General features: G+C 42.2%; 2 long non-coding RNA genes across 2 annotated transcripts; both read left to right on the top strand.

Annotated features, from left to right (window-relative positions):
• Positions 1–16,237: 16,237 nt before the first annotated feature.
• LOC148335953 (uncharacterized) lies at positions 16,238–17,826 on the top strand. The gene is made up of 3 exons (XR_015843293.1): positions 16,238–16,378; positions 17,039–17,158; positions 17,766–17,826. It is a non-coding gene; the product is annotated as an uncharacterized LOC148335953 (long non-coding RNA).
• Positions 17,827–17,839: 13 nt separating this feature from the next.
• LOC148335952 (uncharacterized) lies at positions 17,840–22,692 on the top strand. The gene is made up of 5 exons (XR_015843291.1): positions 17,840–17,929; positions 18,266–18,454; positions 20,725–20,820; positions 21,883–22,035; positions 22,143–22,692. It is a non-coding gene; the product is annotated as an uncharacterized LOC148335952 (long non-coding RNA).
• Positions 22,693–26,900: the final 4,208 nt, after the last annotated feature.

Here is a 26,900-nt window from a genome sequence, read left to right as displayed (position 1 = left end):
CCAGTCTCCCCAGGAGGCCTGGGTTCGAATCTCGAATTTCCCCATTGTGGGACTAATAAAGGCATTATTATTATTATTATTAATTTGGACAAGTCAACTGGACTTCTTTTTTTGTATTTTTGTCCACGTAATTCTTCTTTGTTATCACGACTCGGTCCCGAAAAATTTATGTTTTTATCAAGACGTTCAGTTTTTTTCTTTTCCTGTTCGACACGTTCATTATTTTCTGCATAATTCAGGATTTTCTTTTCCATTTTACAAGCTGGCCAATTTAAATTATGTTGTTCTATTCGAAAAACCTGTGATTTTCTTTTCCTTTTTCACCTAATCACAAATTTCTTATCACAAAAGTGAACTTGTTAATTCTATTTTATTTCCAATTTTTCCGAATCTTTTGACTCATTTCACTTTAACCAATTTTACCTTAAAGTGGACAAGTGCCCATTAATGTTATTGTAGTTTCTAATTCCTTCTATGCTTTAATGAAATTTATAGCCCTTCTAACTAAATTTCCATCTTTTTTCCTGTGTCATTTTCCATTTCTGTTCTACTTTGATTCCAAAAATTATCAACTGAAATATGAAATATAAACTCTTTCTTCAATTCACCAAAAAGCAGGATCTAATTTCTATCCTCCTTCTCTCATTCAAATGACACAGCCTTCAATCACTAAACTCTCTCTCTCTTTCCTTCTCCGCACCTGGGACCTCTCCACAGGCTGCTCCTTCTGCACGCCCCTGATTTATGACCACCCCTACTCTTTGCCTCCTGCAAAGGCTTTTCTTCTCCCAATTTCCAAATTCACTGTAGTTTTTCCACAACCACTCAAAGCTACCAATGTGTTGAATTAAAAATTTCAAAATCAGGAAACACCTATGCTTTTGCAAAGATTCGTCATGTTCACTTTCAAAACCTTCATTCAATCTTTCATAACACCTACTTCTCTCCTTCAACTCATGCAATCAACTCAGTGTTCTGCGTACCTCAACCACATAGGCTCTAATTTTGTTACTCTCTACAGTTTTCCACTTGCAAATCTGACTATGACACACATTAATTGTTCATATCCCTTCTCGACACTCTCTCCATTTTTCTTTAAACATTCCTCTTCTTTTCTTATTAACTTCCAATCTCTACACTGCAAAGCTTCCCTGAACTTTACTATACTACCGAAGACCTCAATTTTAGAAAATTGGACCAGTTTGTCAACACCTAGGGTGTTCTAAAAATTGGTTTCTCATCAGGACAGCAACTCAATTTTCCTGTTGTGGCAATTCTCACTTCAACTTTTTCAGGTGGAGATTTCTTGTCTATTACATCCACAACAGTCTGCTGTTTATAATCCTACTGTATTACATGGGATAAAATACCAAATGGTATTTGTAATCCCCAATCACACCATTCACTCACTTTGCATACAGTTTTTTCGCAAACCTCCGCAAACAAAATGATCTACTCACCCCACACACTCGCACACACTCCAGCTCACTGACTCAACCCCCACCCTTTCTCTTCTTTGTTCTCACACACACACATAGTCAGACACAGACATATACACGGGCCCACAAAACAACACACACGGTTCTCAACATTGAACAGCTACAAACGAGAAGCTAATCAATATTTTTCAATTTCAGCTAACCTACATTTTTCCTTTATTTCAAATTCGGAAGGTTGACAGTTAATTTCCTTCATCAATTTTGCCGCCATTTCTGACGGTCTTAATTATTCTTGATGTCTAGTTATGGTTCCTCGGTGTTGAGAAAAATTCAAATTGCCTGACTTTGGGTCGAATACCAAGCTTCTACTCCCAATTTGGAGCGGGTATTCCTGGGTGTTTTTACTCACAACCCTCGGTCAGTTTTAGTTTTCTCAAACGTTGGACATTCATACAATGCACATACACACTCACAGATTGATCATTTCTGTGTCTGTGAAAATAGATAAACTATTTTCGTCTTCTATAAATAAACGTTGTACTATCACTTCCAAATATAGTAATAATTACATCTGTACTCTACCAGAAATAAGAACCCCTAAATCTGCCTTCCAGACAAAACAACAGTTAATTCTGTACTATCCGAGCAGATATAATCAACTACACTTGTACTCTCTACCAGACAAGGAATGCCTTAATCTGCCTTCCAGAAAAAAACAACAGTTAATTCTGTACTATCCGAGTCTTCCAACAAGCCTTCCAAAATAGCAAAGTTAAATCTGTATTTCTTCCAGAAAATAACGAAGCTAAGATGTACTATCTCTTCGGGTAAAGGAACTCCCTGAAACCCTACTATCCTTCAAAAACCCAAAAACTCAAGTTTTTTACTATCTGTTGTATACAACCACTGACCTGTGACAATCTCTCCGCTGTTCGAGACACTCGCGGTTCGTGGATGAAGTCTGTGTTCTCTCCGGTGGAGGATGGCCGAGGACTGGCCTCCTGGAAGAGAGGACTTTTCACGATGGCGCCGTTTTCAGTCGTCGTCAATCGTCCACCGCAGATCACACGTCTTCATCCGGCATTCGAAGGACCAAGTAATGTTAGGGATGTTTCTATCAAAACAAGCCTGAACAAATGAATCAACCAGCCAAGATTGTCTGTCATTTACGCGCGGGGCAGCCCTCGAACTCCGAGGCGAAGCCAGCGTGTTCGACTGCACACATGGTTTTTATTTGCGTCAGCATAAGCAATTTGAATATGCAATACAGAATGGGAAACTTGACATTTGACTCCATCACACTCTTCCAGCCTATTCTAATGGTTTCAGATTACAAGACATCTTTTGGTGTATGGTGTATTTTCACAAGGCCTGACACATACAAGTTATCTCTCTGGCCATGACGATATTGTTGCTTTAGAGGTACCAAGCCTTGTGCTGAACCTCCCCAAGTCATAAATTACGGCCTTAGAAGCGAGTGAGTCTCTCTTTATCTGCTAAGGGTCTAAGAGGTCATCAACACCTCAAGGGAGGTGTTCACAGAAAAGGGCTCTGGCGTTGGGGAGTCACATTCGCGAGGAGCCGTACCTGGCACCCATAGGACAGTTCAATTTGAGGCCAGAAAGATACGAATGCATGTGCAACAAAGGGGGCCTGTAAGATTAGTTATAGTTGAAACTTGCTAAGATGACAAACAACAAAACTAACAGATGAACATACAAACTTAAATTTCTTTAACACTGTGTTTGCTTTGTTCTTGCTTGGTACTTTCAATGGGCACTGTCTGAGGTGGGATTCGAACCCACGCCTCCTGGGGAGACTGCGACCTGAACGCAACGCCTTAGACCGCTCCGCCATCCAGGCAACTGGTAATGCTCTCTTGACTGTGTTTCCTTTGTTATTGCTTGGTACTTTCAATGGGCTCTGTCTGAGGTGGGATTCGAATCCACGTCTCCTGGGGAGACTGCGACCTGAACGCAACGCCTTAGACCGCTCCGCCATCCTGGCACCTGGTAATGCTCTCTTGAATGTGTTTGCTTTGTTCTTGCTTGGTACTTTCAATGGGCTCTGTCTGAGGTGGGATTCGAACCCACGCCTCCTGGGGAGACTGCGACGTGAACGCAACACCTTAGACCGTTCCGCCATCCTGGCAACTGGTAATGCTCTCTTGACTGTGTTTGCTTTGTTCTTGCTTGGTACTTTCAATGGGCACTGTCTGAGGTGGGATTTGAACCCACGCCTCCTGGGGAGACTGCGACCTGAACGCAATGCCTGAGACCGCTCTGCCATCTTATCATCTGGTAATGCTCTCTTGACTGTGTTTGCTTTGTTCTTGCTTGGTACTTTCAATGGGCACTGTCTGAGGTGGGATTCGAACCCACGCCTCCTGGGGAGACTGTGACCTGAACGCAACGCCTTAGACCGCTCCGCCATCCTGGCACCTGGTAATGCTCTCTTGAATGTGTTTGCTTTGTTCTTGCTTGGTACTTTCAATGGTCTCTGTCTGAGGTGGGATTCGAAACCACGCCTCCTGGGGAGACTACGACCTGAACGCAACGCCTTAGACCGCTCCAGCGATCGTCTCGCGCCATGCGGTCAGCTGCTGCGAGACGCGCCCACCAGCCCCGCACCGGATTCCCATTCACTCACTGATTACACTCACTACCACCTACACTGACTACCTGGCGTCGGATTGTTATCCTACTTGTGTCTGCGTTTGGAGAGTCCTGCTCAATCCTCCAGCTCTGCTGGAGGATCATAACATTCACAGGGCACACCGGACGGCGTACCAGAAGTTAAAAGTCGAAGTAATTAAATAAATACAAAAATAAGTAATTGAATAAATACAAAAATATTGGCTGGGGAATAAAAAAAATAAGAAGTTTTAATAATAATTTTTTTTTTGTTATAACATGAATTTCACTCTCTCTCTCTCTACCCGTATATATATATATATATATATATATATATATATATATATATATATATATATATAATTTAAGCATTTTTGAAGGTGCGCCGCTACTTCGCGGATTTTCAGTTTTCGCGGGTGGTCTCGGTCCCCATTAACCGCGATAACCGAGGGTTCACTGTATTACTCTTACTCGATCTTGGCGCCGCTTTTGACACTTGATCATAACATATTATTAAAACGCCTTGAAACTTGTGTTGGCATTTCAGGTTCAGCGCTTTCTTGGTTTAATTCGTATCTGTCGGAGAGGACGCACCGTGTAATTCATGGCAATGCGACTTCTGATCTTTGTAAGATCACACGCGGAGTTCCGCAGGGATTGGTACTAGATGCTACCGCTTGGTGATATTATACGGAAATATAACATTAGTTTTCATTGTTATGCTGATGATACGCAATTATACATGCCGTTGGATATAACGAATCCGTGTGATTGCTATAAATTAGAGGCATGCCTTGCCGAAATTAAACTATGAATGTCTTTCAATTTTTTGCGTCTTAACTCAGATAAAACCGAGATGCTGATCATTGGACCAGCGCGTCATCGGTACCTTTTTCAAAGACACCACTATGAGTATCGATAAATTGCCCAAAAGGATTCAACAAAAAATCTCGGTGTTATATTTGACACAACTATGTCGTTTCAAATGCACATTAAAAATATTACTAGAACTGCATTTTTTCATCTGCGTAACATTGCTAAAATTCGCCCAATTCTATCAATTTGTGATGCAGAAATCTTAATCCATGCGTTTGTTACGTCTCGCCTCGACTATTGTAACATTTTGCTCTCGGGTCTCCCCATGTCTAGTATTAAAAGTTAGTTCAAAATGCAGCAGCTAGACTCTTGACTAGAACGAGAAAGTTTGATCATATTACCCCGATACTTGCCAATTTGAATTGGCTTCCGGTCCACTTGAGATGTGATTTTAAAGTTCTGCTACTTGCCTATAAAATATTGCATGGCTTAGCTCCTTCCTATCTCGTTGACCTCGTGGTACCATATGTTCCGTCCCGAAACCTTCGCTCACAAAATGCTGGTCTTTTAGTGATTCCGCGAGCCAAAAAGAAGTCCACAGGTTCTAGAGCGTTCTCTATTCGGGCACCAATGCTTTGGAATGCACTACCCTCAGGTATTAGAGGCGCCACCTCAGTAGAAATGTTCAAAACACTATTAAAGACGCATTTATACTCTTGTGCATTTAGTTGAACTATTTGTTGGCCTGTTTACTGCCGCTTTTTCTCTTTTCTTCTCTATTCTGCCCCCTTTTCCCCGGCTGGGGGATTAGGTGACGGTGACCCACTAGGAAGTTTAAGGCATTGACAAACTGGGCATGCACCTGTTCCAGTGATGTCGTCTTCCTGCAGCGCGACATTTGATCAATTTATTTATATACTTTAGCATCTAATTTAATTATTTGTGTGCCTGTTTACTGCCGCTTCTCCTCTTTTCTGCCCCCTCTTCCCCTGCTTGGGAATTAGGTGATGGTGACCTGCTATGAAGATTACGGCACTGACCAACCGGGGAGGGACCTGCTCTCCCAAAGTCGTCTTCATGCAGCGCCTCTTCTGATTTCCCTATATTTCAGCACTTCGTTGAACTACTTGTTGGCCTGTTTACTATTTCTGTTCTTTTTTTTCTGTTCCCAATTCCACGGCTTGGGAATTAGGTGATGGTGATTCACTTGGAAGTGGCTGTTCTGAATTTACCCCAAACTGACTATTTCAAGATCGAAGGCTCATCCTCGGATATGCTGCCATGGAGATTACGGTCCTGGATGAGGACCCACTCCACTAAAGTCATCTTCCTGCAGCACTTCATTTAATTGACTCTCACATTATCTCATCTAACATTGTATAGCATCATTGTATGTGTCAAATGTTGCCCACTTAGCATCCAAAGCAGCCTGGTCATCCTGGAAGGGGGTTTCCCCCCCATCTGTGGTCCCTTCTCAAGTTTTCTCACTTTTCCCCCAATGGGGTTTTGAGTTTTTCCTTGCCCTCCTGGGGGTTAAGATCAGTGGATGTTGATTGTGGTTATGTAAAGCCCTTTGAGACTGTCTGTGATTAAGGGCTATACACATAAAATTGACTTGACTCGACTTGGACCAGAATAGAAGTGGATGAGGGAAAAAGGGAGGGGCGGTGTTGACTGATATTGTGCAGATGGAAGTAGGCTGACCGGGTTGTGTTATTATGCTTATGGAAAGATAGAGTGCTGTCAAGGATGACACCCAGACTCTTGACCTGAGGGGAGGGGAAAACAATGGAGGGGCCAACAGGAATGGGAAAACTGACAACTTTGGATTGTATTGATTTTGTACTGAAAAGAATAACTTCTGTTTTGTCGCTGTTAAGCCTCATGAAATCATTAGAAAACCAGTCATTGATTTCAGATAGACAGGAGGTGACGGAGGTGGGAGGGAGTGATATGCTGGGTTTGCAGGAGAACTAGAGCTGGGTGTCATCCGCGAAGCAATATAAAGCGATATTGAATTTTCGGAAAATGCTGCCAAGGGCAAGGAGGTATATGATAAATAATAGGGGGGCCAGGACCGAGCCTTGGGGCAAACCTGAGGTGACTGGGAGGGACTTTGATGAGAAATATTTAAGCTGGATGAACTGAGTGCGGTCTTTGAAGTATGAATGGAACCAGTTGAGGGCGGTGTGGGTGATGCCGATGGAAGAAAGTCTTTTGAGAAGGATGGTGTGTGAGATGGTGTCAAAGGCCGCAGTCAGGTTAAGAAGGATGACAATGGAGAATGAATCGGAGTCAGCTGCAATGAGGAGATCAGAGGTGACCTTGAGTAGAGTTGATTCAGTGCTGTGAAGTGCACGGAAACCGGACTGAAAGGGTTATTGCAGGTGAGATGAGAGTGGAGTTGAGTGGCGACTACATTATCTAGGACTTTTGAAATGAATGGGGCAGAGGTTCAGGAAATAGTACTGAGCGGCTTTTTCTTAATCTCATGAGAAAATGTACTCGGGCAAGCACAGTCGAAAAGAGTCGTGCGTTATCTCAGCCCAGCCTCACATTCTTCCCCCGACACGGGTCTACGTCCAAGGGAAGGTCCTCTCCAGATTAATCATTGTCTGGATGGTTGATTCCCAGCTGGTCCCCAAGACTGGTATTCAACGGCTGGCCTTCTCCGGCGGGCAGTCTCTCCGTCTCTCCTGCTGGTATTCCCCTGTAATCTTGTCAGTGTGCATGTATGTGTGCTCCAAAATCAAATTATGTCTTTCAGAATGTGTTTTTGCAATGGCGTCCCAGTGAACCCTCCAATCAATCAATCAAATTTTATTTATAAGAGCACTTTTCATACATAAAATGCGGCTCAAAGTGCTGAACAATAAAAACATCCAAATTACAACGAAAAACTAAAACCCATTCCACCCACTCAACATAAACACAAGACACATCAACATACACGCCTGAACTCGCATACACACAGAACACTCGCATTCACACAACTTAATAAACCATCTTAGTAGAAAGACAGGGTAAGGCACAGAGAAACCATATGAGAAAATGTACCCAGGGTAGGTAATCCGCGCTGAGAGGGATGACGGCTCACCCCCACAGGGAGCTGCGCCAACACACAGACCCCTAGCCCAGACTGACCGGGGTAGACCCTACACATAGTGCAGAGGGCCCCGGGCCTAAGGAGCCTCCGGGATGAAGCCCCCTGTGAGAAGGCCAGCCACACCTCCCAGCGCGGAGGCCCCCCTTGAGGAAACACTGGAGCTAAAATATATAAAAGAAAATGATAATGCTAAACAAAAAAGAAGCTAAAAATTAAAGGACAATAATATAAAAAGACGAAGCTAAAATATTTAAGAAAAATTATGATACTAAAAGACATAGAAGAAGCTAAAAATTAAAAGACAATAATATAAAACGACGGAGCTAAAATGTATAAGAAAAATGATACTAAAAGACAAAGAAGCTAAAAAAAATTAAAGACAATGATAATAGATAAAATGACAGTCCTGAATTAAAAGACTAAGATAAATTATTTAAAAGCCAAACAAAAAAGGTGAGTCTTGAGCAGGGGTGGGCAATTATTTTTTCCATGGGGCCGCATAAGAAACATAAAATATTGTGGAGGGCCGGGCCAAAAGGCTGAACTCAATTCTGCATAATATTAATTGTATTTCTTTTTTAAAAAGCAGTAAATAGCACTGTTTTGACAAGCTGGCAAGAGTATATATTAAAGTTAAGCAATGAAACTAAATACCAAATAAACTGAAAAAATGAGGTTACCTTACAAAAATTTATTCATTCAAATTTCTCAACACAATGGTAGACAAAATATTAACATTTTTTACTATTTGTGACTCATATTAGTAAACATATTCTGTCACATTCACTTCAAAACACATTTTGAGTTCCATATACTGTTGGATAGTTGTGTAAAGGTTCTGAGCATTTTAAAGACATCACAATATTGTCTTTTTGCACCAAACATTAAGCAAGATACAACATATTGACTGTCACTGAACTGTGATTTTGAGAAAAAGTGTCCCAGTTCATTGTTATCTGGTGCCGTTTTTATATTTCTCTCCATGTTTCGTCTGGTAATGCCGACTCAAATTGTAGTCCTTCAACACGGCGATCTGCTCCCCGCAAACTAAACACACAGCTTTACCTCTAACTTCAGTAAATAAATACTTCGCTGTCCAATTTTTGTTGAAAATTCTACATTCGGCATCTACCTTTCTTTTTTTAGCCTGAGCGGACATTTTTGAGGGCGAACGTCGTCTTGTTGTGATTCAATTGCGCGCATGTCTTGATAAACGCATTACGTCATTATGTGCGACGCACATTGTGCGGGAATAAAAAAAAAAAAACAATTTCAGAATAAAAGCAGTGCAGCTTTAGCCCATGAATGAGGTGAAATTAAAAAGTATGTTTATTTTGAAATTTCCAATTAACCTTACACTCGCGGTCAGAGTCAACCAAAGGTATGTGGCCCGGGCCATACAATGCCCAGGTCTGTCATACGGGCCAGTCAGTGCCACCCGGCGGGCCGTGCAATGCCCAGGTCTGGTCTTGAGCCTCCTTTTAAAAATATCAACAGTCTCTGCGGACCTGATGTCCTCCGGCAGGCTATTCCATAGACGAGGACCAGAATGGCTGAATGCAGCCTCGCCATGTGTTCCAGTCCTCACCCGAGGAATAATTAACAGGCCGGTGCCAGAGGACCTCAGGGTCTGCGAGGATGGCCCAAGACCGTTAAGGCATTTAAAAACTAATTGAAGCACCTTAAAATCAATCCTGAAACACACGGGGAGCCAATGCAGCGATTTTAAAACTAAATCCAGTGCCCAATTTGGTATGTTTGCATCTCTATGGCCTACGTGGAGAATGTGCTTTGTCATATTTGTCCATGAAGTGCTGTCTGGCTTGTCATCAGTTTGTAATGTGCAGACTGAATATGTATGATGTGAATGTGAGTGTAGGTCATGAAAATACTATGTTCACACATTTATAAACTAAGTAATATAACGTTAGCATGTGAAAATAATATCATAAAACAGTAAAGACCATGACTACAATCAGTCATTCCTATGCGTAGTAGAATTAGAATTAGAATTAGAAATCCCTTTATTGTCATTGTACTCAAGTGTGCAACGAGATTAGAGGGCTCCCCTCTCCAGTGCAATACAACAATAATACAGACAAATATATAAATTAGATAAATAAATAAGAGAGTGCAATGGAATTTAGTACAGAATAGGGTATATAAAAACACATCACGATGCTGTTCTGCAAGGTAGGGGTGTTCTCGTGTGTGTGTGAGAGTTCAGAATGGAGATGGCTCTCGGAAAGAAACTGTTTCTCAGTCTATTGGTCCTCGATTTGATGCATCTGTAGCGCCTGCTAGAGGGCAACAGGTCGAACAGGTGTGAGTTTGGGTGGGTATTGTCTTTGACGATGTTGAGAGCCCTTCTGAGGCACCGGGCGGTTTAGATGTCCGACAGTGAGGAGAGAGGGCAGCCAATAATCCTTTGCGCTGTTTTGACTGTCCTCTGGAGCCTCACTCTGTCCGCCTCAGTGCAGCCGCTGTACCAGGTGGAGACACAGTACGTCAACAGGCTCTCAATGGACGAGTGGTAGAAGGCTAGCAGCAGCTTCCTGTCCAGGTTGAATTTCCTGAGGACTCTCAGGAAGTGCAGACGCTGGTGGACCTTCTTTACCACTGCTGTGGTGTTGTGAGTCCAAGAAAGGTCGTCGGAGATCTGTACTCCGAGGAACTTGAACGTGTGGACCCTCTCCACACACACGCCTTCGATGCAGAGGGGGGGCGGCACCGTCTTGTTCCTCCTGAAGTCGACGACAATCTCCTTTGTTTTTGCAGTCTGTTGTCCTTGCACCAAGCTGTCAGTCTCTTTACCTCCTCTCTGTAGGCTGTCTCGTCACCTTTCGAGATCAGACCGACCACTGTCGCGTCGTCAGCAAACTTGACGATGGTGTTGTTGCCGTGGGCCGGGCTGCAGTCGTAGGTGTAGAGGGCGTATAGGAGAGGGCTCAGCACGCATCCTTGAGGGGAACCGGTGCTCAGCATGCAGGTGGAGGACGTGTAGGGGCCGAGCAACACAGTCTGGGGTCTGTTGGTCAGAAAGTCCTTAATCCAGATGCGTGTGAGGGCAGGGAGGCCGAGAATGTCCAGTTTGGCGACGAGGATGTCTGGGATGATTGTGTTGAATGCCAAGCTGTAGTCCACAAAGAACATCCTTGCATAGCTCCGCTGTTGTTTCAGGTGGCCCAGCACAACATGCAGAGCAGTGTTGATGGCGTCCTCAGTGGATCTGGTATGCAAACTGGTAGGGGTCCAGAGTGGGAGGAAGGCAGTCCCTGATGTGCTGGAGAACCAGCCTCTCGAAACACTTCATGATGACTGGTGTGAGAGCAACAGGACGGTAGTCATTCAGGTGGACGGCTGGTGACTTTTTGGGGACAGGAATAATGGTGGAAGTTTTCAAGCAGGAGGGGATGACTGCTTGAGCCAGGGAGCGGTTGAAGATCCTGCAGAAAACATGTGACAGTTGATGTTTTGAGGACCTTGCCTGGTATTCCGTCGGGTCCAGTAGCTTTCCTGGGTTTAACAGCCAGGAGCGCGCGCCTCACATCGTGTTCCTCTACGGTGAGTGGGGGGGAGTTGGAGCATGAAGTGCGGGGGTGTGACGGTTGGGACGAGTCAAAGCGAGCGAAGAAGCAGTTAAGCTCCTCTGCCAGCGATGCACTCGGGTCTGCAGAGGTCGTGCTGCTGCCACGGAAGTTGGTGATGCTCCGTAGACCCTGCCACACCTCCCGTGGTCTGTTACTGGCAAGGTGGGCCTCCAGCCTCCCCTTGTAGGTTGCCTTGGCTAGCTTGATGCCTTTGCTCAGGTCAGCACGAGCCACCCTGTACTGGGCTTTGTCGCCTGACCTGAAGGCAGCGTCACGGGCCTTGAGGAGAGAGCGAACCCTGCTGGACATCCAGGGCTTCGCATTTGGGAAGGTCCGTATAGTCCTGTGTAGGGACACAGTTTCCATGCAGAACTTGATGTAGTCCAGTACACAATGTGTGTAGACATCAAGGTCCTGATGATCAAAGAGGCCCCAGTTTGTGTCTTGAAAGCAGTCCTGTAATTCACTCATGGCGCCGTCACGCCAGGTTTTCACAGTCTTTGTGGTGGGCCTGAATCTGCGCCTGAGAGGGGTGTATGCAGGTGCGAGCTGCAAGGACAGGTGGTCTGACTGGCCGAGGGGGGCGAGTGGGAGGGCCCTGTATGCGTGCTTGATGTTCGAGTACACATGGTCGAGAGTGTTGTCTCCCCTCGTTGGGCACTTGACATGCTGGTGAAACTCTGGGAGTACAGTCTTTAAATTGGCCTTATTAAAGTCTCCCGCTACTACGTGAACGCCATCAGGGTGGGCCCGCTGATGTTTATTGATGACGCACGCGAGTAGCGAGAGCGCCGTGCTAGTGCTAGCGTCGGGAGGGATGTAAACAGCTGTGACAATCACGACCGTTAGCTCCCTCGGGAGAAAGTAAGGCCGGCATTTAACGGACATGAACTCGATGTCGGGGGACGAGTGCTTCTCGACGATCGTGCTATCGCCGCACCAGTTCTCATGCACGTAAACACAGAGCCACCCCGCCCCTTCTCTTACCGGTGTCCCTCGTCCGATCCGCGCGATGTAGCGAGCGCCCGGCCAGCTGGATGCTAGCGTCGGGGACGTCTGCGTGCAGCCAGGATTCCGTGACGACGATCACACTGCTGTCTCGCACATAGCGGTTTCCCAGGATTTGTAATCCCAGGTCGTCGATTTTGTGGACCACGGATCTGGCGTTGGTGAGGTACAGACTCGGCAGTGGTTGCCTATGGGGCTGCCGTCGCAGCCGTTGCAAGACACCGGACCTGCAGCCCCGCTTCTGCTTCCTCTCTCTGCGTCGCCTGCGCCGCCTCCCGGTCCCGATGACAAGCCACGGTGAGCCGGGCAGCCTCGCCAGTTCGTCCGGAATTTTGCGATCATAGCATATTCAGTAAATATAAACCTGCTAAATTAAATAATTGACATTCTGTCCCATAAATGTTTAAAATGCCGGTAATTGCCATACAATCCTTCAAGGGTCGACGAGCGATGTTCGGGAGGAGGAGCAGTGGTGGTGGTGCGTTTCCCTCGGGCATGTGTCGGTAAATCCAGCGGAGTTCAGCGGCAGTGGATTGAAGTTGTCCTGACACAGGTTGATGACATGACAGGAACAGGCAGAAGTGCGAGAAGCAGACTGGCCTGCGGGTCCACATGGCAGACAGGTGCTAACTTTGATAGGTAAGCTAAACTTTAGCCACAGTAGACGCGTCAGCGACTATGCAATCGGTGGGTGGCATTCATGAGAATCGGGATCGCTCAACATACAGATAATAAATAAAATCACTGTAACTGGAGGGATTGTAAACTGCTAAAGCAGGTACAACAAGCGGATCCAAAAAATTTCTGAGAGTTACCGGTGAGCAGTGGCAGCCAAACGTGCCAGCGTCCACCCAACCGGGAGTTGATTCAATATTCACAATATTTTATTATTTTGTCGTACAGTTGTTTAAAAATGGCTCGCTATCGCCCCCTAGAAAAAAAAAACAACAAAAAAAAACAGCCCCATATCTCTGTTTCACCAAACTGAAAATTTGATGAAGTGTGTACAAAGCCAAGACCTAATAAAAAGTCTCATGGAGCCGTATGCTAAATTGAACAGGAAGTCGGCCATTCTAAATTTATCAGAATCCGAAATCCTTTTATTGTCATTGTACAGTGTGCAACAAGATTAGGGAGCTCCCCTTTCCAGTGCAATACAACAATAATTTAATCAAATATATAAATTAGATAAATAAGAGAATAAATATTGTGATGGAAAATAGTATGAAATTGGAGAAATACAACACAATACGTCGCTGTTCAGCAAGGTAAGGGTGGTCGTGCATGTGTGTGAGAGTTCAGAATGGTGATGGCTCTCGGAAAGAAAATGTTTTTCAGTCTATTAGTCTTTGATTTGATGCACCTGTAGTGCCTGCCAACAAATTTACTTCAAACATTGACGAGGCTTTGAAAACAAAAGCTGCTCTAACTTTAACTACAAGCAAATTCCTCTTGAAGATTCCTCACGTTATTTCTCGGAAATATTTCACATTTCCAACGTGCCAGTACCCCAACGTTGTCCGGGTGGCGAGGGCCCTTTATAGCTGCTCGCAGCTCTAGTTTTTAATTAATTTTTTTAAATCAATGGTGATGACAGTGAAATATGTCTGGTCTGGTATCATGATAGCTGGAGGATATTTTGTCATGATATTTTAGTCAGGCCTGATAACAGTGATGTATGCTGATTTCAGGCTACTTTTATTTTGAAATGCCGTATCACATTTTGGTGGGACCGCAATTGATGGACAACTGGGGTTGTCTAGTGTCCCCCAAAATGGGTCTGATATCACGATAGCTCGAGGGTATTTTGAAATGATTATTTTAAAATCAGTGTTGATGACAATGAAACTCATCAATAACTAATCACCAGAAGACAGAAAAGCATCAACAACTAATCACCAAGAGACAGAAAACATCAATAACTCACGGTATAAAGGTCAGTTTAACTAAAGCATCAATAACTAATCACCAGGGACTCCAGCAGGCAGAAAATCATAACCCAAGGTCAGTTTAACTAAACACATCTTCAGGATGGGGTGTCTGTGTGTGTGTGTGTTAAAATAACAAGTAAGTGTCTCTGTGTGTGTTAAACATTAATGAGCGTATAAAAACATGATTATGAATACACAAACTGATTACCTATCCTCAGCCCATCTTACATTTCCCCCCTGTTGTGGATTTAAAAATCATGTCCTTACGGCTTTAAGACAGATCATCATAATGAAATCATACAACAGTGTGATCATCAGTGGAGGAGCGAAAACCTCACATGAGGGAAAAATTCCCCTCCTCCCTTCCGGCGTAGAATGAGATCCTCATAATTTGATGACCATCAGGGAATAAAACTTGTCCCTGGAGTGACTTGGTGGAGGCCCTTGCCTCGTTGTAGGACAGCCGTCCTTACCTCCCGGATCTTCGTGTATGGTGTGTGTGTGTGTGCACGTGTGTGAACAGGGGCAAGAAGTCCATGTGTTTTTACGTTTTAGTGTCCAGTTTGAGTTCGTCATTCTCAACATTAATCAGGTTGTAATGGTACATTTGGGCAACAAACCTACGATTAACCATCGTCTTTGTCATAAAAATAATGCAACATGAACAGACTACACATAACAAAATGAAAACTATAATCATCCCTATATATTGTTTTTTAAATTCTTCATAGTGGTCATAACATCAATAATTGTTTCATTTTTATTAAAAATTTAAATGCAGTAATGTACTCCAATCAAGGCTGATATTCCTTTATGTACGTCATTAATTTCCAAACAATATCTAATCTTTTTGTTCTGTGGCTTCAACATATTTATCATCTCATCAATATTAGCACCACAGAGTACTGAGTTTCGAGATCCTCACAATAGTCGTTCTCAAAATGATATTTTATTTTTATCAATTTAGCTTTGTTAAGGTAAGATATTTTATTGACAATCTAACATTAATATGCAAAGAACATGTACATTAGTACGAAATGTAAAAGAAAATTGTGGTGGGGGGGTGCGAATTGTTTTCTTCTTGGTAGGGGGGGCATGACAGGAAATAATTGAGAAACACTGGTCTAGTCACACACCAGCTCGGGTTCATTCCCTACCAGAGAAATGACATTCCATGTCCCCAGAGCTAGGCGCTTTATGTTGCCGGGGATTGGACTGCCTTTGACTGCCTCCTAGCTCAAAGGAAACCCAAATTCTTTGGTCCCGCCCACTGGTAGTGAGCCGAAGCCCTTGTATTAAATAATAAATAAATACATAAAATAAAAAAATTAATAAATTTAAAAAACGGACCGATCCACTGCTTGGGTTAGTTTGACCCACCTTGAGATCCGTTCCCACTCAGTGACAGTGTCTACAAGCCACTGCCACCAGGCCAGTGAACCCAACGTCCAGGCAGTGACAAAAAACGTGATCAAATTACATTGCTCATCATAAGGTGTTTGTGAGACGCTCTTTGTATGTTTCCTCAATTAAGACCTGTTTTCCATTGGTGTATTTGAAAAAAGTGGTGAACCTGTTAAATTCACTACAAAACGTTAAGAAGATGAAAGTAATGTTTGAAGGAATATTATTTTTCTATCGACATGCCGGCGGGCGGGCACAGATAGAGAGTGATAAAGCAGCACCACCCGCGCGGGGCGTGCTGACGGAAAAAGCAAGCGCTCCTCCTCTCGTCGCGTCCTTATTAAGACAGAAAAAAGACGCTGTTGAATTTGACCTATTCGCAGTTCGAGCAGGTGCTTAACGCTGGAGAATATCACCACTTCGAAGTTCGAACTGCTGTTGAAACGGAGAGGTAAGTGTTTTTCGTTTGTTTTTATTCAAAACATGCGTCGAGTGCATTTGTTCATAGTTAGAGATAGTTGTGTGGAAAACACTATACAAAGTAGCACCATGGATGTGGGCCTACAACACTGGCCTAGCAAACATGTGCTCCTACATCGACATAATTGACGAGCTCCAGTTAAGCATTGAATAATTATAAAACGTCATGGTGCTTTTACTCATTTAAAGAACTAAACCGACGCGTATTGTCATCCGGTGGTCAGGTTTGCATTGAATGTGAGCACGAGGGACGCTAGCTTGTTGCGTTAGCTTTGCGGAGCTAACAGCTTGCACTTTTGTTATAGAACAACAGAATGCAAGTACCATGATAATTTCTGTCATTAATTTTTGTGTAAGACGCGATGTTCACTGGTTAATTACATGATTCTTAAAGCAAAGGTTACTGTGAATGCAATTTTGGTAAGATTTTTGTAGTCACACTGCATAAATCTGTCTGTGTCTGTTGTTTAAACTTCAATATAAACTATTATGGTTGAAATCGTTAATTGGGATGGAGGAATTGATATTTTTTTAATTTATAATTTATTTTTCTTACACTGATATTGTTAAAACTCCATTTAGCCCATAGTATTAATAATTCTCAACACAATACTGTCTTTTTTCTTTATAGAATAAACAATGCCTTCCCTGAGATGCAGGAAGTCCCCAAAGCAGGATACTATTGAACATGCAGTCAAGGGTCTGGACAAGACTGCAGAGTTAGAAGCGAAGTATATAAACTAATTTAAAGGTATGATGTTAACGCTTTTGCTAAGATATATTATTGTTTTCTGATAACCAAGCTGACATCGTTTTTTAAGTGGTTATTTTACATTAAGAGTGTCTTGACCTTTTCTTTTGCCACTTTTGTCAGTTTCAAGTTATTTCAGTGAGTGTGAAACCTGATGGTAGGAGTTCTATCTAAATTAAGGCTGTACTTGATGACGCCCTCCGGCATTTTTATACCACAATAGACCGGTGAACAAGTCCGATATTGATAGTCTAGTGTAAAGCACGTAATACGTCACAGAGATCACGTGACGCGATCCAATATGACTGTGTACAGTGTATGTCATTGTTTTGAAACTAAATAATCTTAAAGTTTTTTTTTTACGTAACCAGGTGCCATTGACATTTGTACTTTCAGTCCTAATACATACTGGCTAATGCAATGCTGGAAAATGAATTTTGGCTGGTCTGTTCCTTTAAAATCATAAAGAAGGGCTCTGCTCTATCCCTCACAAGAAGCAATGTTTCAAACCACCCTACATTAGTATAGTGGCCCAAATGAATATGATGACTCCTTATTTGTGTGCTTAAAAATATGACGAAGCTAACTTGATTTCCCTGTTAACTAGGTCGAGGAGTATTTACCAAGGCCCCTTTCAGGAAAGACGACTTTATTCTTTATTATGGAGTACAGAGGAAAATTGATAGATTCTGATGAATCTCAACGCAGGAAGATGGATGGAAGAGGCACTGTCTTTTTGTTTGACTTCCGCCGGCAAGAAAAAACTTGGAGGTGAGGCAAAGATTGAGATGTTATCTTATTTTTGTTTTTATTTAAAAAAATAAACACATACTCATCCCATAAGTGTTAGGGGAAAAATCATTCTCTAAGCAAAAATGTATAATTACTTTTATTCATGCGTTGAATCTGTACAAATGAAAATATAGATCATGAAGTCTCAAAGACAAGCTGTTAATAGGGTCTGATTCCAATAGAAATTTCTTGTATGATTTAGATTTAAAAATTGTGGATTTCCTATTTTTATGTTTTGTGTACACAAGATTGTCTCAAAGATTAATTTCTGACATTGATTGAATAATTGTTTTTTTTTTTTTAATTTATTCTAAGTGTTGATGCAGCTCAAGAAGATGGCAGTCTGGGAAGACTGGTTAATGATGACCACATGCACCCCAACTGTAAAATGAAGAAGATGACAACAGAGGACAGACCACACCTCTGTCTGTTTGCGCTCCGAGACATTGATGTTGGCGAAGAAATAACTTAAGACTATGGACCAGCTGGCCTTGGAGAACACAGGTTTGTAAGATGCATCTTTAAGTACAATAACAGAGCCCACTTGTGGTGTTCTGGTGATGTAGTTTCCAATTAGTTTGGCAATCTAATAAATGTATGTGAGGTTTCTATGGAAGTTGAACATGCTGACTGACTGGGGGAGTTCTCCATTGTCCACTATCTGTAATTCAAATTTGTGCGTCTGAGTCAAAGTTTGGCTCTGCAGGAACAACGAACTGGTCAGGGAGTGACAGTATTACAAAGTTCTGCGTTACTCCTTTCTGGGCGGTGGCCCTGTTAGGCCATCATATGCCATATTGCAAATATCCCCATTGTGGGACTAATTAAGGACATCTTTATGTTGTGGTTTCCCTACCAGAACCAGCACCAACCCTGTATATTCATGATATAAAACACTGTTTCAATTTGATATTTAGCCTTTCTATACTGTAAAAATAGAAGACCCCAGGCTTTCCTGCGCGCCCTTGCCCAATTGGTGGTGTTCAGGAGACAACCTGGGACTGAAATATCAGTCACAACCAGTGTTGTTTTCGTCACTGATGACTATGACGAAAATACTTCGTTAACGCCCCTTTTTTAATGACGATGACAAGCTATACGAGGTTCTTTTATGACGAAAACATGACGTGATGTACATGAATTTTTTTCGTTGACGAGACAAAATTGTTAGCATGTGGTTCATAAATTATTTTATGTTGCTTTTAGTGAAATAAAGCCACAACAGTTGCCCAACAAAATGTTTTGCTTCTCTGCTTATTTTGGAGTAGTGAGCATTGATTCCACTGTTGCCACTTTTTTCTGTTTGTAATGAAGAATCCTTAGTAGTCCATCCAAAAGTCTTTGTTATTGGGTGGAAACCTTGAATGCCTTGTTTTAACTCAAATGGACTTAAACCCATCCATCCATCCATCCGTTATCTGTACCGCTTCTCCTCACTAGGGTCGCGGGGGGTGTTGGAGCCTATCCCAGCTGTCTTCGGCAGTAGGCGAGGTACACCCTGAATTGGTGTCCAGCCAATCGCAGGACATGCATAGACGAACAACCATCCACGCTCACACTCATGCCTCGGGGCAATTAGAGTGTCCAAGCAACTTGCCATGCATGTTTTAAGAATATGGGAGGAAACCGGATTACCCAGAGGAAACCCACGCAGGAAGGCCGGAGCCAGAATCGTACCTACGACCTCAATATTGTGAGGCCATCATGCTAACCAGTTGGGCCACCGTGCCGCTTGGACTAAAACCTTTGTGAATAAATTGACGAAAACTAGGGTAAAACTTTTTTTGCGTTTCCATCGATTAAAACTGGACTAAAACCCTTTTTTTAGTTTTTGTTGACTAAAACTGGACTAAAACTATAACGAATTGGGATGACTAAATGTGATGTAAACAAATCAGCACTTTGTCCAAATGACTTGGACAAAATCTAAAATGCCTGCCAAAAACAACACTGGTCACAACACGTGTCTACAGAAGATTAATTGGCATGGGCGAAATTAATTAGTTTTATTTCATTCATGAGCTTATGTTTTGTTTTGGGTGGCTAAGGCTTAAAATGTGTAAAAATCTAATCCAACCTCAAATATAATTAATTCAATAAATTTATGATGCTACTAAAACATCGAAGCAGCCTCCTCCAGGCTTTACAGACTCAGAAATGGAGGTATGCGTATCGTGTGCTCATCCTGTCGTGTCTCGAGATGTTAAAATTGCAGTTAGATAGACGTGTGCTGATTAGACAAGACTTCTAATATATCTGGTGTCACAGGATATTTGTCAGTGAATGTGTATGTCTGGTTTGAGGCTCACTCAGCTTTTTCTTGTGTTGTGGGGTCCAGTTGAGTTGAATTGCGAGTCAGGTATGTTGGCCATCTGACACCCAACTGTCAGGTTTGCGTTCGTGGGGACCCCGTAGAGCCATTTTTATTGTTGACATAAATCATAGCTAATCATCTTTTCCTTCATTATCATATGAAATACAGTTAGGAGTTGTATGTGCCTTTACTATGTTATAATCTTAGAACCTACCAGCCACTACAGCTGTCCGACAAGAAGACTTTTGGCTGTCCTGTGCTCCATTGCGGCCCTGGTGGCGTTCAAAAGACAACCTGTGACTGAAATATCAGTCACAACATATCTCTACTGAAGATTAATTGTCATGCGCTAAAGTAATTGGTTTTGTTTCATTCGTGAACTTGTTCGTTAAAATGTGTAAAATTATGATCCATTTTCTTTTTTTTTATTCATTAAATTAATATTCAACTTGTTCATTAGGATGGAGGACAACCGACAATGACTGAATCGGCTGAGGTTGATGCCACCAGAACATCGAAGCAGCCTTCTCAAGGTTTGACAGACTCTGAAAAGGAGGTATGCGTATCATGTGGTCATCCTGTCGTGTCTTGAGATGTTAAAATTACAGTTAGATAGACCTGTGCTGGTTGGACAAGTTTTCTAATATATCTGGACATAAATCGTAGCTAATAATATTTTCCCTCATCATCATATGATATACAGTTATGCGTAGTGTATGTCTTTACTATGTTACAATCTAAGAACCTACCAGCCACTACAGTTCTCTCATTGGGAGACTTAAGCTTTCGTCAGGCTGTCGACTGCTGCATTGCCCTCTTATTGGCTTTAAGTACACAACCTGTAACTGAATTATCTGTCAGAACAGAACCTATGTGTCCACAGCAGGTGATTTGGCATGTGGATTCTTCAGATTTTTAGAAAATAGGTAAAATTGTGATCAAAAGTTTAAAATGTCTAAAATTCTGGTATAGTTTGCAATAGTATATCTATTAAATCATTTCAAAACTTCTTAACAAGGATGGAGAACATTGGCTGTGACCGAATTGGTTGAGGTTTACATTACCAGGACCGTTGAGCAGCCTCCTCGGGATCTACAAATTTAGGAATGAAGATATGCATCCCATGTTACAATCCTGTTATGGCCCGAGGTTTTGAAGTTGCAGTTACATATTGGGCTGGGCGATATGGCTGATAAGTACATAGCGATATAAGTATTTCATATGGGTCCATCGATACACATTGAATTCTTTTTTCATATTATTTTATTCATTATTTTTTTTATTTTCCAATATTTTCACTGCCCTGTTAAAAAAACATTTAATGTAGTTTTCCTCCCGGGAGCTTTTTGTTACGGTCAATTAAGTGTTTTTGTTAAATATAGCTGCGTAGAATAATTATATGCATTATTATCGTACCACAATGTTTTGGTTTTGCAAATAATTTCCTAAAATCATTCTAATTTAGTTATTACATTATTTTGTCATAATATCATTCATCAATATTTTAGTTTTTTTTTTTTTTTTCAAATAGAATTAAGACCTTTTTCTGTGCAGATTCCTCTGGGGATTAAGTATTTAATGGGTTCTCAATTTTCTCTTGGACTCTGATGCAACCCAGTCTCCTCCCTTGGACAAAAAATATGGGCTGAATCTTCCTTGGAATAACGACACAGATTCTGACGAATCATTGTCAAATCCTGCCCCTGAACTTTGTGCCTCAGACCCAGACCATATTACTATCCCAAGGCTCAGGAGGACCAAAAGTATACAGGTAAACAACCCATATAGATTTCAGGGAATCTTACAAGCAAATTGCATATATTTTATTGGTCTCCTGCCTTCTATCCTTTATATTTCGTTGTTGTTGTTGTTTTTTAGATTAAAAAAACAGGCTGACTTTGGAATGGATGAGCATTATTACTCCAACTCAGATGACAGTGGAGATGAATATATTCCGGATACAAGTGAGGCCTCTGATTCAGACGGAAGTGAATCTTTGAAAATTGTGGACCCTCTCTTGAAGTCTAAGAATGCCTTCAGAGATTTTTCTCCCACACCACGAATCTCAAAAGCCACCTCAACGCAGGTTGTTAATCAAGGGCGTTCACCCGTTCGGAGGAGTAGCAGCACTGGTGTGATTCTTGAATTCTATGGCTCTTCAAATATTTGTGCAGTTTAACACAAATCATCCAAAATAGAATTCAAGCACATCTGTGACAGAAATTCAAATTCAGAAGTCAAAGAGAGAGAACAAAAAAAAAATCTAATGCTGCGCTTCTTCCGAAGACATACTGTAAACATTAAATGTATGTTAGGACAATCTTGAAAAAAGTATTAGAACACCCTTTACTTTTATTTCTTGTTAATTTTATTAACCAAAATATGTCCATTTTTATTACAGATTAATGAATACAAAATTAAAACTCTAATCAGCTACTTTTTAATCGTTATATTTGTATAAACAAATGTTATACATCTGTGTGTTAACTTATACAAGAAATGACGGAAAAGCAAGGGTGGTTTAGTATTTTTTTATCGTATATAGTCTGTATAATATCTTTAACCTATGCTGATGCTGTTTAATACTGATTTAAATAATAATAATAATGTCATAATCTGTTGGTTTTACATGAACAAAACCTTTCAAGCACTTTTTAAAATTCTAAATACTACCTCTTGTCAGTAAGTTGGTTCACAGCACTGCCTTGGAGTGAAAGTGTGTAGTGCTGAGACAGTCGGTATGTGCTGAGTCGTCTGACGTTTGTGTGACTGGTACCCAGGAAGGTAGCAAAACCAGGCAGTGTGTATGTCGTACCCAGGAAGGCAGAGAAACCAAGCAATATGTATGTGGTACCCACGAAGGCAGAGAAACTAAGCAGTGTGTATGTGGTACCCGGGAAGGTAGCAAAACCAGGTAGTGTGCATAGATACAGACCCCAAAAGTGATTAAAACCAAATAAAGTCCCCAGAAGATCATCTGTAGTCAGGTGAAGGACCCTGTACTTTGTTCAACTCATTTACTCCCTTAGACGTACAAAGACGTCTTTTAATGCAATGGCGCCCTCTACCAAAGACGTATAAGTACGTTTCCTGTCTTTTTTACGTCATAGTGTACATAAGGGTCTGATGCAACCTCTGACTGAGAATCAGCCTTGTCCGCATTGTGAATCATGTAAATATCACCCAGCAGGGGGCAGAGGTGCAAAAGATCCGCCTTGAATCTGCGCCAGAGGTACAAATGGGGGGCGGGATCCTGGGGTAGACTTATAAGTGTGGAGAGCCGCGTGGGTAGCAGCAGCATCGGCAGCACTAGCAGCAGTCGCATTAGTAGCGTTAGCAATGAAATCCTCCAAGCAAATGACGATCGAGGAATGCTTTTTTGTAAAAAAAAGCTTCCTAAAAGCATCAAGGCGATGGAGACGCTTTGGTTGAGAGGATGACGCTTCGTCGTCGTCACAACAAAACGGCGTCTAAAGAGGGTGCGCGTGCCTTGCGGCCTGCATCGCCTGCCTTCGGACAATAGCCAAAGCAGCTGAGAGTCCTCACCAGATCCCCCCGAACGAGGAGGTAAGCGCTCGCAAGTTACCATTGAACATGTGGTTTTACCCCTCATGCTTTTATTGTACATATCATGCATCTTGCGGGCAGAAAATGTCGCGTAAATGTGCAGTTAGACGCGAGCTTGCTCGCTGACTTCCTCGTCCGGCCGCCTCTATTGCACAATTACACGCGAGCGTAAGTCCTCGCCGACGAGGAAGTAAACGCTCGCAAGTTACCATTAAACATGTGGTTTTAGCCCTCATGCTTTTATTGTACATATCATGCATCTTGCGGGCAGAAAATGTCGCGTAAATGTGCAGTTAGACGCAAGCTTGCTCGCTGACTTTCTCGTCCGGGCGCCTATTGCACAATTACACGCGAGCGTAAGTCCTCGCCGACGAGGAAGTAAACGCTCGCAAGTTACCATTGAACATGTGGTTTTAGCCCTCATGCTTTTATTGTACATATCATGCATCTTGCGGGCAGAAAATGTCGCGTAAATGTGCAGTTACGCGCGAGCGCATCTCCTCCCCGACGAGGAAACAACAATACTGAATGGTGTGGTAATCATGCATACTTTCTAAAATTCACAGATTGTGCATCCCGCGGCAAGAAAGTTCCTCCTCGTCTTGTTGGTGTAAAGAAAGGTAAATTATAATATGAAACTTCACACGCCAGCAATAAAATGCAGCAATAAATATATATTTCCAATTGTTTATATTTCTGTAATTTACAGGTTGTGCATCAGGAAGCAGTGGTTCCGGATGGCGTCACACTGGATGGCAACCGAGGAAAATCGACTTTACAGCAACCCCTGGACCACTGAATGCCGCTGCCCATTTGGAGTCTGAGGAGCCAGCTGATTTCCTGCAGCTGTTTCTCACGGATGAGCTTCTGCAGCACATCGCGGATGCCAGCAATCACTTCCCAGACAATTATTTTCACACAAACCCCAGTGGACAAACACAAGCTCGCCTATTTTCCACGGACCAGCAAAGCCAGACCACAACGAAAGTGTCGGGTCTGTTTGCGCAAAGGCAAACGGAGTGAAACAAGAATGTGGTGTGAACTATGTTGTGTGCCCTTGCATCAAGGCAACTGTTTTATTTTATATCACACAAAAAAAAAGTATGTATGACACTGATGTATTTCATTTTTGTACATAGTTCAACAGTTCAGTCGTTTAGTGTTATGTGCAAATAAATTTATTTTATCAAAAACATTTTTTGTGCTTTTTTTTGTTATTTTATAGAAGGCATGCATTATTTAGATGTTAGAGGTGTCATAAAAGCCATAAATAATAGTGTCAAAGTTCAAATTATGGTCAAAATGCATCAGTTTACAAAAAGCTCATTTTCTCAGTTTTTTCCCCAGGGATTGGAGTTTTCATGAAATTTAGCTATTTTCAAATGCCGATTGCTCAAGAATGGAAAAAGATAGGAACAAACATTTTTTTTCTGTTGAAAGAAGAGAGTCTCATCTTTCTTCAGGTGTGCTCCATGTCTATATAGCATTAGAATACAATATTCTGTGGGCCTTGCAATATTAGTCAAAACCCAGGAAAACTCTGGGATTGAGCGGGTTGCTCCAGTGAAAATGGCTGGTATTTAATGAGTTAAGACTGGTTAGGACATCCGGCTCGCAGTCCCAAGGTGCAGGGTTCGATCCCGGGACCCAGCTTTCCTGTGTGGAGGTTGCATTTGTGAGTGAGTTTGAGCGCAGATGGTTGTTCGTCTTTGCGTGCCCTGCGATTGGCTGGCAACCACTTCAGGGTGTGCCCCGCCTACTGCCCGTTGACAGCTGGGTAGGCTCCAGCACGCTATCCTTGTGAGAATAAGCGGATTGGATATTACATGTATGTGTTTATGCCCTAGGCCAGGCGAGGGCAAACTACGGCTCGGGGGCCACATGCGGCCCGTTAAGTTTTAATCCGGGCCGCCGAACTTGAAAAAAATTTAATGAATAAACCTTGTTAATGTTTTATTTTCTAAACACTGTGGTTTTCAAAGACAAATATTATTGTTGGAATGCTTTTATTCACTTTCATTTAAAATTAAATGTATTTTTTTTCTCAGATGAGGTGAGGTTTCCAAAACACTCCATCCATCTGCTCCTGGTCCGGCCCCTCTGTCATATTTTAGAACCCATTGTGGTCCTCCAATCAAAAAGTTTGCCCGCCCCTGCCCTAGGCTTTGTGTCTTTGCTTGGTTGACTGTGTAATGAGTGTATGAATGCATTTCTTTCTACCAGACACCTTGGACTTCCCATGGCAGATTAATAATCTATTTTATCTATCCATTAGGGTCACGAATGTCATTTGATGAGTAGAGAATTTAGAGTCTCCAATTAACCTAATATACATGGATTTGCGCATGGAAACCTGAGAAAAAGCCCTTAGTCCTACTTTTCCATCTGAACCACTTTATCCTCACGAGGGTCACAGCCGTGACATCCCAGCTGACTTCAGAAAGTAAGTGGGCGACGACTCATGATCTCTTGGTTGAATAATATTGTTAGGGGCTCAAAATGGCCCTCTACAATAAAATGGCAGAAGAATATTACATACTCTCTGGCAGAAGAATATTGCGTTTTTTTGTTTTGTCCAATTAACTTAAATAAAACTTGGGAAAATTTAATGATTACATGTAAACCAGCTGGTCTTCCCCATACCAAGCCCTGGCTAAAACTGACTGAAAAATGCATGATGTGTGCCTTTTAAACTCCTCGGCCCATCCACTATGCCAGGGATGGGCAAACTTTTTGATTGGGAGGGGGGGGGCACAATGAGTCCTAAAATACATTTAATTTTAAACGAAAGTGAACAAAAGCATTACAACAATATATATGTCTTTGAAAAACCACAGTATTTAGAAAATAAACCATTAACAAGGCTTATTCATTTAATTTTTTTCAAGTTTGGGGGGCTGGATTGAAACGTTTAACGGGCCACAAGTGGCCCCCGGGACGTAGTTTGCCCAAGTGCCCTAAGCCAATTGATTCTAAAAAATAACAGTTTTCTTCATCAAAACAACATTTTATGATCAACATAAATGTTAGTGAGTACATAAAGGTATACTCATTCGATCTATCATAACC

This window comes from Idiotropiscis lumnitzeri, chromosome 5 (assembly GCF_059441095.1).
Source record: "Idiotropiscis lumnitzeri isolate Australia: NSW breed Sydney's pygmy pipehorse chromosome 5, RoL_Ilum_1.0, whole genome shotgun sequence".
Classification (NCBI taxonomy): Eukaryota; Metazoa; Chordata; class Actinopteri; order Syngnathiformes; family Syngnathidae; genus Idiotropiscis; species Idiotropiscis lumnitzeri.
Note: the sequence above shows the minus strand (reverse complement) of the source record. Positions and strands in the feature narration are given on the sequence as shown.